This window comes from Pongo abelii, chromosome 5 (genome assembly GCF_028885655.2).
Source record: "Pongo abelii isolate AG06213 chromosome 5, NHGRI_mPonAbe1-v2.0_pri, whole genome shotgun sequence".
NCBI lineage: Eukaryota > Metazoa > Chordata > Mammalia > Primates > Hominidae > Pongo > Pongo abelii.
Window position 1 is genome coordinate 29642076 of NC_071990.2, and position 9286 is coordinate 29651361.

The window sequence follows — 9286 nt, forward strand, 5'->3', positions numbered from 1 at the left end:
AATTAGTCTGAAATATGCTGGTATGCCATCATTAGAAGTGGAGCCCTGTCTGGTTTATTTGAAGATAGAGTTAGAGTTTCTGAATCTTCACATTCTAGCTGCCTGGACCAATATCTGAGAGGAGCAGAGGAAACCTGCATAAATCAACCCATACACTGAATCCAGTAAGAAAGGAGATGTGCCTACAGCTGCAGGAGGGGAGTCAGTTGGGCCTCGGGGCAGATCCAGACGGCCATGGCCTTTACCCTGTATTCACTGCTGTAGACACCTCTGCTCTGCATCAGTGCCCTTGCCATACTGCCAGAGGAGCACTTCCTCAAGAACATCAACTGGGGAACAGACCAGAGAATCGGTGGATTCTGAGAGGAGCCAGGAATTAGATCTCAGCTGATAAAACTTACTCAATCTGTAAGAAACAGGACGACAGTGCTATTGATAACAGCAAACTCAATTGCAATTGTATTACTTTTGTTTGTGTGACCATCAGTAGAGGAAATGGAGACTCAGAAGAAGAAATGCCAGCAGAAGCTATTACTTCAGTCATTATTGGAAGATTCACATCTTAGCAGGCTGATCTTGCACTTGACAAAAATGTACAGCTGATAATAAAATCAGAGTTCCTACTTATCTGAGTTTTAACATGTTGCGCTTGTTATTTCATTACAAAAAGACCAGATCTTCAGAGGCAGCCACTTTCCAGGGCTGGAATACCTTTGATTGCTGTTAATAATAGTTCATACTGTGGTAAAGATTGTTAAGAGTACAGGACTGTCACTTCTGTTTTTTTATACTTTTTAAAAAAATTTCTCACTTATCAGGGATGAGTTTTTTTCCCCCAAAGTTTTGAAGTTCCTTGTGACTTAGCCGTGATGTGAGAGCGATTATCCCCTGAACAATTTCTTTCTTTCTTTCTTTTTTTTTTGACAGACTCTCACTCTGTCACAGGCTGGAGTACAGTGGCACGATCTTGGCTCACTGCAACCTCTGCCTCCCAGGTTCGAGTGGTGATTCTCCTGCCTCAGCCTCCTGAGTAACTGGGACTACAGGCACACACCACCATGCCTGGCTAATCGTTATGTTTTTAGTAGAGACAGGGTTTTACCACATTGGCCAGGCCAGTCTCAAACTCTTTACCTCAAATAATCCGCCCGCCTTGGCCTCCCAAAGTGCTAGGATTACAGGCGTGAGCCTAAACAAAAGTTAAAAGATTTTTTTTTTTTTTTGAGATGGAGCCTCCCGGGTTCCAGCGATTCTCCTGCCTCAGCCTCCCGAGTAGCTGGGATTACAGGCCCGTGACACCATGCCTGGCTAATTTTTGTAGTTTTAGTAGAGACGAGGTTTCACTATGTTGGTCAGGCTGGTCTTGAACTCCTGACCTCATGATCTGCCCGCCTCGGCCTCCCAAAGTGCTGGGATTACAGGCATGAGCCACAGCACCCAGCCAAAAGATTAAAAAAAAAAATTACTATGTATAAAAAATAAATAGGTAATTTGGGTAATTTTATTTTGAACTCTTTGGTTAAATATTTTAGGTATCTATTGTCTCAGCAATCAGGAATTAAAATTTATAAACACTATTAACAAGCAATACTCTGATTTGAAGGAGAATCTAATTTGGAAGTCAGTCACATGATGATTGTGTTGTCAAGTTTTTTTCCATGCATTTGTTATTTTATGAATTGGTTTGAATGATGAGGCCAGGCAAGTGTATACATCTTTTCACTGGTAGAAAAATCTGTAGAAAAGCCTGTGCCCTTTTTACAACAATGACTTCTTTTTTTTTTTTTTTTTTTTTTTTTTTGAGATGAAGTCTTGTTCTTGTCGCCCAGGCTGGAGTGCAATGGCGCCATCTGGGCTCACTGCAACCTCCGCCTCCAGGTTCAAGCAATTCCCCTGCCTCAACCTCCTGAGTAGCTGGGATTACAGGCGCCTACCAACACGCCTGGCTAATTTTTGTATTTTTAGTAGAGGTGGGGTTTCACCATGTTGGCCATGCTGGTCTTGAATTCGTGACTTCAGGTGATCCACCTGCCTCGGCCTCCCAAAGTGCTGGGATTACAGGCATGAGCCACCACACCCAGCCTGGATTTTGACAAATGTATAGAATCATATATCCACTACCCTAGTACCATATACAACAGTTCCTTCATCCTAAAAATTTCCCTTTGAATGTTCTTTATCCCTTCTCCCTCCAACCTTTGATAACCATTAACCTGTTTTCTGTCCCCATAGACCTGCTTTTTCCAGAATGGTATATGAATTGAGTCAGATAAAATGAAGCCTTTTGTGTCTGACATTTTTTTCGCCTAGTAAAATGCATTTAAGATTAATTGATGTATGGATTAATAGCTCATTTACATACATATATATATATTTTTTTTTTTTTTGAGACAGAGTTTTGCTCTTGTTGCCCAGGCTGGAGTACAATGGCGCCATCTCAGCTCACCGCAACCTCCGCCTCCTGGGTTCAAGTGATTCTCCTGCCTCAGCTTCCTGAGTAGCTGGGATTACAGGCATGCATCACCACTCCCGGCTAATTTTGTATTTTTAGTAGAGATGGGGTTTCTTCACATTGGCCAGGCTGGTCTCGAACTCCTGACCTCAGCCACATGCCTCGGCCTCCCAGAGTGCTGGGATTAGAGTCGTGAGCCACTGTGCCCGGCCTATTTTTTTTTTTTTTAAATAAACATAGACAGTGTCTCAGAATGTTGCCCAGACTGGTCTTGAACCCTGGCCACAAGTGATCCTTCCACCTTGGCCTTCCAAAATGAGCCACTGCACCAGGGCAATAGCTTTTTTATTTATTTATTTTTTATTTTATTTTATTTTTTTGAGACAGAGTCTCGCTCTGTTGCCTAGGCTGGAGTGCAATGATGCAGTCTCGACTCACTGCGACCTCTACCTACCAGGTTCAAGTGATTCTCCTGTGTCAGCCTCCTGAAGAGCTGAGATTACAGTTGCTCACCACCATGCCTGGCTAATTTTTTATTTTTGTATTTTTACTAGAGACAGAGTTTTGCCATGTTGCCCAGGCTGGTCTCAAACTCCTGACCTCAGGTGATCCACCTGCCTCAGCCTCCCAAAGTGCTGGGATTACAGGTGTGAGCCACCATGTCCAGCCTGACAATAGCTCATTTCTTATGATCCATATGTTTATACCACAGTTTGCTGAGTCTTGCATGGTTGAAAGATATCTTGGTTGTTTACAGTTTTTAGTGAACATATGCAAAGCTGCTATAAATATTCGTGAACAGGTTTTTGTGTGGATATCAACCTTGAATTAACTTGGGTAAATATCTAAGAGCACGATTGATGGTAAGTCTCTCCTTAACTTTATAAGAACTTCTAAACTGTCTTTCAAAGTGGCTTTACCATTTTCCATTCCCATTAGCAGTGAGTGGGAATTCTTGTTGCTCTGTATATTTTCAGCGTTTTTTATTGTAAGTTTAAAAAATTTTAGCTACTCTAATAGTGTAGTAGTACTTTGTTGTGGTGTTTTGTTTTGTCTTGTTTTTTGAGACAGAGTCTCGCTCTGTTGCCCAGGCTGGAGTAAAGTGGTGTGATCACAGCTCACTTCAGCCTCCACCTCCTAGGTTCAAGCAATCCTCCCGTCTCACCCTCCCAAGTAGCTGGAATCACAGGCGCATGCCACCACACCTGGTTAATGTTTGTTTGTTTGTTTGTTTGTAGATACATTGTCTCGCCATGTTACCCAGGCTGGTCTCGAGGTGCTGGGCTCAAGTGATCCTTCCGCCTCAGCCTACCAAAGTGTTGGCATTGCAGGCATGAGCCTCTGCACCCTATTGGCGTTTCCCTAATGACAGATGATCTTAAGCATATTTTCATGTATTATTTACTACCCATATATCTTCTTTGGTGGTGTCTGCTGAGACCTTTCACCCACTTCTAAAATCGAGATTTTTTTTTCCCAATTATTGTGTTTTCATTTTGTTCACATATTATCTTTACGAGTCCTTTGTCACATCTATAACTTCCAGTTTTTTGACAAGCATTTTCTTCCAGTCTGTGCCTTGTCTTTTCATTCACTTACCAGTGTTTTTGTAAAGCAAAAACTATTAATTATGATAAAGTCTAATTGATTTGTTTTCTCTTTCATGGATTGTACTTTTGGTGTTTTATCTAAAAACTCAAACTCAAGGTTAAGATTTTCTCCTTTATATTCTTCTAGAAGTTTTATGGCTGTGCATATTATTTTTAGGTCTATGATACATTTTGAGTTACTTTTTATAGGTGTGAGGTATTGTCAATTTTTTTTTTTTTTTGAGATTGAGTCTTGCTCTGTTGCCCAGGCTGGAGTGCAATGGCATGATCTCGGCTCACTGCAACCTCTGCCTCCCAGGTTCAAGTGATTCTTCTACCTCAGCCTCCCGAGTAGCTGGGATTACAGGCATGAGCCACACACCAGCTAATTTTTGTACCTTTAGTAGAGGCAGGGTTTCACCATGTTGGCCAAGCTGGTCTCAAACTCCTGACCTCAAGTGATCCACCTGCCTCAGCCTCCCTAAGTAGATGGATGCCAATTGTTTCAGCATCATTGTTGAAAGGAGATTCCCTTCTTCACTGGATGACCTTTGTACTTGTATTCAAAATCAGGTGACACTATTTTTGTCCTTCCATTTCTGGCCTCTCCATTCTGTTCTGTTGATCTATATGTCTGTCCTTTTGCCAGTACCACACTCTCCTGATCACTGTCCTTTGCAGAAAGACTGGAAATAGTATCTCATAATTTTGAAAGGTATGTTTTCATCATCATTCAGTTGGAAATATTGTCTAACTTCCCTTATGTTTTCTTCTTTGATCCATAGGTTATTTAGAAGGACGATTTAAAATTTTCAATACTTTTTTTCCCCTAGACAACTTATTACTGATTTCTAATAAAATCTATTTTGGTCCGAGAACATATTCTGTATGATTTCAGTCCTTTGAAATATGTTGTTATTTGTTTTATGTCTCAACATATGGCCTGTGTTAGTGAATGTACCATATTCACTTTACAAAATATATATTCTGGAGTTGTTGAATACAGTGACTGTAAATGTCAGATCAAGACGGTTGATAGTGTTGTTCATTTGTATTTTTAAAAAACTAAGAAAAAGCTGGGCGCGGTGACTCATGCCTGTAATCCCAGCACTTTGGGAGGTCGAGACACGTGGATCACCTGAGGTTGGGAGTTTGAGACCAGCCTGACCAACATGGAGAAACCACGTCTCTACTAAAAATACAAAATTAGCCAAGCGTGGTGGCGCATGCCTGTAATCCCAGCTACTTGGGAGGCTGAGGCAGGAGAATTGCATGAACGTGGTAGGTGGAGGTTGCAGTGAGCCGAGATTGTGCCACTGCACTCCAGCCTGGCCATCTCAAAAAAAAATTAATAAAAAAATAAACTAAGAAAAAATAGATCATCTTTAACTTCCCACTAAATATTTGGCATTTCCAGTGTTGGTCACTCCTATCTGAAGACTCAAGTTACCATCTAGTATGATTTCTTCCAATCTGGGAAATTCCTTCAGTATTTTTCTTGTAGTAGAGTTATGTTTGCAACAAATTATCCTAGTTTTATTTTATCTGGAGACACCTTTTCATTTTTCTTCCCTGAAATATTTTTACTGGATGTGTAATTCTGAGTTAGGTTGTTTTCTTTCAGCACTCAAAAAAATGCCATTTCATTGTCTTCTGACCACCATTGTTTCTGATGACAAATTATAAACACATGGACTGGTCATTCTCATAATTGTCTTCATGTATGTAACATGTCATTTTTCTCTGGTTATTCTCACGATTTTCTGTGACCACAGGCTGCTCAGGGCTGGACTTGGATATGGCCATGAAGTGATACTGCAGGAAGTGAGACCCTGGAATTAATAGGGCTGGGCCCCTTAGCACCTGCCCTTAGCTCTCCTTTCCCCAGGTCCCTAGAAACCCCCTCCTGATCTACACACACACACACACACGCACACACAACTTCTAACAGGACGCTTCCCATTTTTCTCTCCCCCTGATTCCTTCCACTCTCCTGCTTCTCTTATGATGCATTTCTTCTCCCTTCTGCTCTCTGGACCAAGGCCCCAGAGCCGGACTCCAGGGTTGGAGCTCACAGGCTGATTCCTGGGATGACCAGCCTCCACCTGCAGGAGGAGCAGCAGGTACAAGGGAGGGGACAGGAGGGCAAGGCCCCGTTTTGGAGGCTGAGGGACTGGGTCATGTGGTAGCAATGGTTTGGGGGTGGGTCAGCCCCACTGTTTTGGCCTGGAGGTATCTCTTGCCTGAAGCCAAATTCCAGAGTCACTCAGTGGTGGGAGGAAACGTCAGTGTCAACATGGATTTTGGGAAGCTGGATGGACTCAGAGCCTGACTTGAGACCCGGAGGCCCCTTGTGTGCGGAGCCCTGTCCAGGTGCTGGAAGCAGAAGGAGAGCCTGGGAGGTCCTGGCTGGGGAGAAAGGGGAGTGGGATCCTCTGTCCTCGGCCTTGTGGCCACACGGGGGCGCCGCTGCGCTGCTCGCGAATTCTGATTGAGCGCCCTCCGGGACCGGGCTGCGGGCTGAGTGGGCAGACGGGGCTGGTCCTGAGGTCATCCACGCTGGGATGGAGATTCCTCCTGAGCAGCACTGGAATCCACAGGACTCAGGTTAGATTTGTTTGTCTTGCAACGTGAGGCAATTGTGGTGTAGCAAGATCTGGCTCTAGAATTCTTATGGCAAAATAACTGTCATAGAATCCAACCAGAATGAGAGTCCAGGGCCTGTGTTGACTGCCCTGGGCACACCTGACTCTGATGGGGTTGCCAAAATGTAGCTTGGCATTTACAAAAATTCTTTCCGAAGATTGCAACAAAGTCCAAAAGAATTATGTACAATTTCATTTCTGATGTCTCTGGCTGTGCTTTCAAAAGGGCAGGAAGAGCCATGCAAAGAGGCTGAAAGGCCCCTCTGGGAATTCTCAAATCCCTTTCATAGCGGTAACTTGGACCTAGACAGCAAAGCCTGAAAGACATAGGTAGAAGGATCGGGAGGCGCAGCCCTCCCTTCTGATCAGCACGGGCATGGCTGTCTGGATGCTTTTGCCCCTCTGTGTTCAGCAGATGGACTCTGCAGTGAGGCGCAGCCCCTGTCTCCCCACTGCCCCACGTCAGAAGCATCTGTTTCCTTATCTTGTTTTCCACACACTCCTTTCCTTTTTCTGTCTTGTGACCACGAATAAAATAGACAGGCAAGGTCCTATAAGACCAGGTTGAGGAGGGCGAATCACGAGGTCAGGAGTTCGAGACCAGCCTGGCCAACACGGTGAGACCCCCGTCTCTACAAAAAACAATAAAAAACAAAAATTAGCTGGGCGTGGTGGCAGGCGCCTATAATCCCAGCTACTAAGGAGGCTGAGGCAGGAGAATCACTTGAACCCAGGAGGTGGAGGCTGCAGTGAGCAGAGATCGTGCCATTGCACTCCAGCCTGGGTGACGGAGTGAGACTCCATCTCAAAAAAAAAAAAAAAAAAAAAAAAAGATGTTACTGATGATAGTGAAACCATGATTGTGAAGGAACAATGGCAAATGCAGAGAAAGAGCAGAGAGACAGACATAGAGATAGATACACACGTACACACACACATAGAGAAAATGAATATCCATCTATCTATCCATCCACCCATCCACCTTTCTATCTCCTTGCAAGGTAGGTTCATTAACACTTTCACATTTATGCTCTAACAAAAATCTTTCTTTGGCTCACACCTGCCCTCCTTCATCCAGCCAACTGACGTATTTGCTGAGGTCTTGCCACGTGCCGCACTGGGTGCTGAGCATTGGAGTCTGAACAGGAACAGACCCCTGGGATGCACTCCCATGGGGCCCTTCACTGTCCTGTCCCTGGCTGTGAGACATCCTCATCTCCCTGAGGCTCTTGTTTCTGGTCACTGGGAAAAGTCCCTGGCCCACCTCTCTATTGACACCTGGGAGACTCTGACTGTCACTACTTTGAATCAAGCACTGATTTTCAGCATTTATTCTGTATCCACCACTTACTAATGCCCTTTCAATGATTTTCTCATTTAGAAGTTGTTACAAACGGGAGGGGTTATAACCTTAGGCACGTTGTTTAAGAGAATTGTAAAAATAAGGAAACATGATGGCAATGGGCTTTTCTGCTTTCTCCCAGAACACTTCATATTCATTTTCTTATCTGTGTTTGGTTGGTTGCAAGGTGGCTTCCACACCCCCGAGTTTATTTCAAGTAGCAGAAACACTTGCTTATAAAACAAGTACTTTGGGAAATGCGGGGTCTGAGCCTCTGTCCTCAGGACTCCACACATCAGAAAGACGTGTGCATCTCCTCCCACAATCCTGGAGGTGCCCGTGGACTGCAGGTTCGCTCCTCAGTGACTTTACTCATGTCCTACTGGAAAAGGATGGAGCTTCTAGAAATGTCCCAATGGCTTGGAACACTCAATTTCTCTGTGTGCACTGCAAGCAAACTGACAGTTTGACTTTTCAATTCTATTCAATACCTGAAAATAAACTGAATTTTCAGCATATTTCCTTCCAGAGAGTAAACTGAAAAGCGAACATTTCTAAATTCAGTTACGATTTCCTGAAACATCAAAGAAGGCAAATATGGGGGGCCTTAAAGACAAGAGAATTCTCTGACCTCAAATTTCATGTGGCAGCTGTAAGGTGGAGCCGGCAGCATCTGTCCCCACCTCTGGGTACACAGCAGAATGTGCCAGCTTTGGGGACCCTGGAGGACACAGCCACACAGTGTCTGGGGAGATCCAGCAAACCCTCAGGGAGGACTCGGTCCATGCAGGAGCCTCCTTAAGCAACTTCTCCCTGAAGAAACCCTGAAGTCTTAGAAATCCATAAAGAAAAAAGATATTCATGTCTCTGATAAAGAAAAGAAATGCCAGCAATCCAGCACCGAGAAGGGAAGCTATGAGACCACATTTTCTGCATGTGGAGAAGACACATCTAATGGAGAAGTGGGAACTTGTCTCAAAAGTGTTGGGCCACAGTGAGAGGGTGTGGTCGTCACTGCCACCACCCGCTGATCACTCAGTGATCTCCCCGTTGTAACTAATGAGCCAATGAAGAGAAACACTTTTCATCTGCCTGTACTGAAATAAGGCTATTACAATAAATCATCTCTGTGGTTGATTTTTCACTTAAGGATGGGATAACTGGGGAAACTGATGCCTGCAGTGCAGGTTTTAAAGAAGTTCCCAGAAGCCCTTCTGAGGCCATCTCTAGGAGGCTGCCCCAGCAGGTATGAGGCCTT

General features: G+C 44.1%; 1 pseudogene; it reads left to right on the forward strand.

Annotated features, from left to right (window-relative positions):
• The first annotated feature begins 234 nt into the window (after positions 1 to 234).
• LOC100433630 (immediate early response 3-interacting protein 1-like) lies at positions 235 to 514 on the forward strand (annotated as a pseudogene).
• The last annotated feature ends 8772 nt before the right edge of the window (positions 515 to 9286 follow it).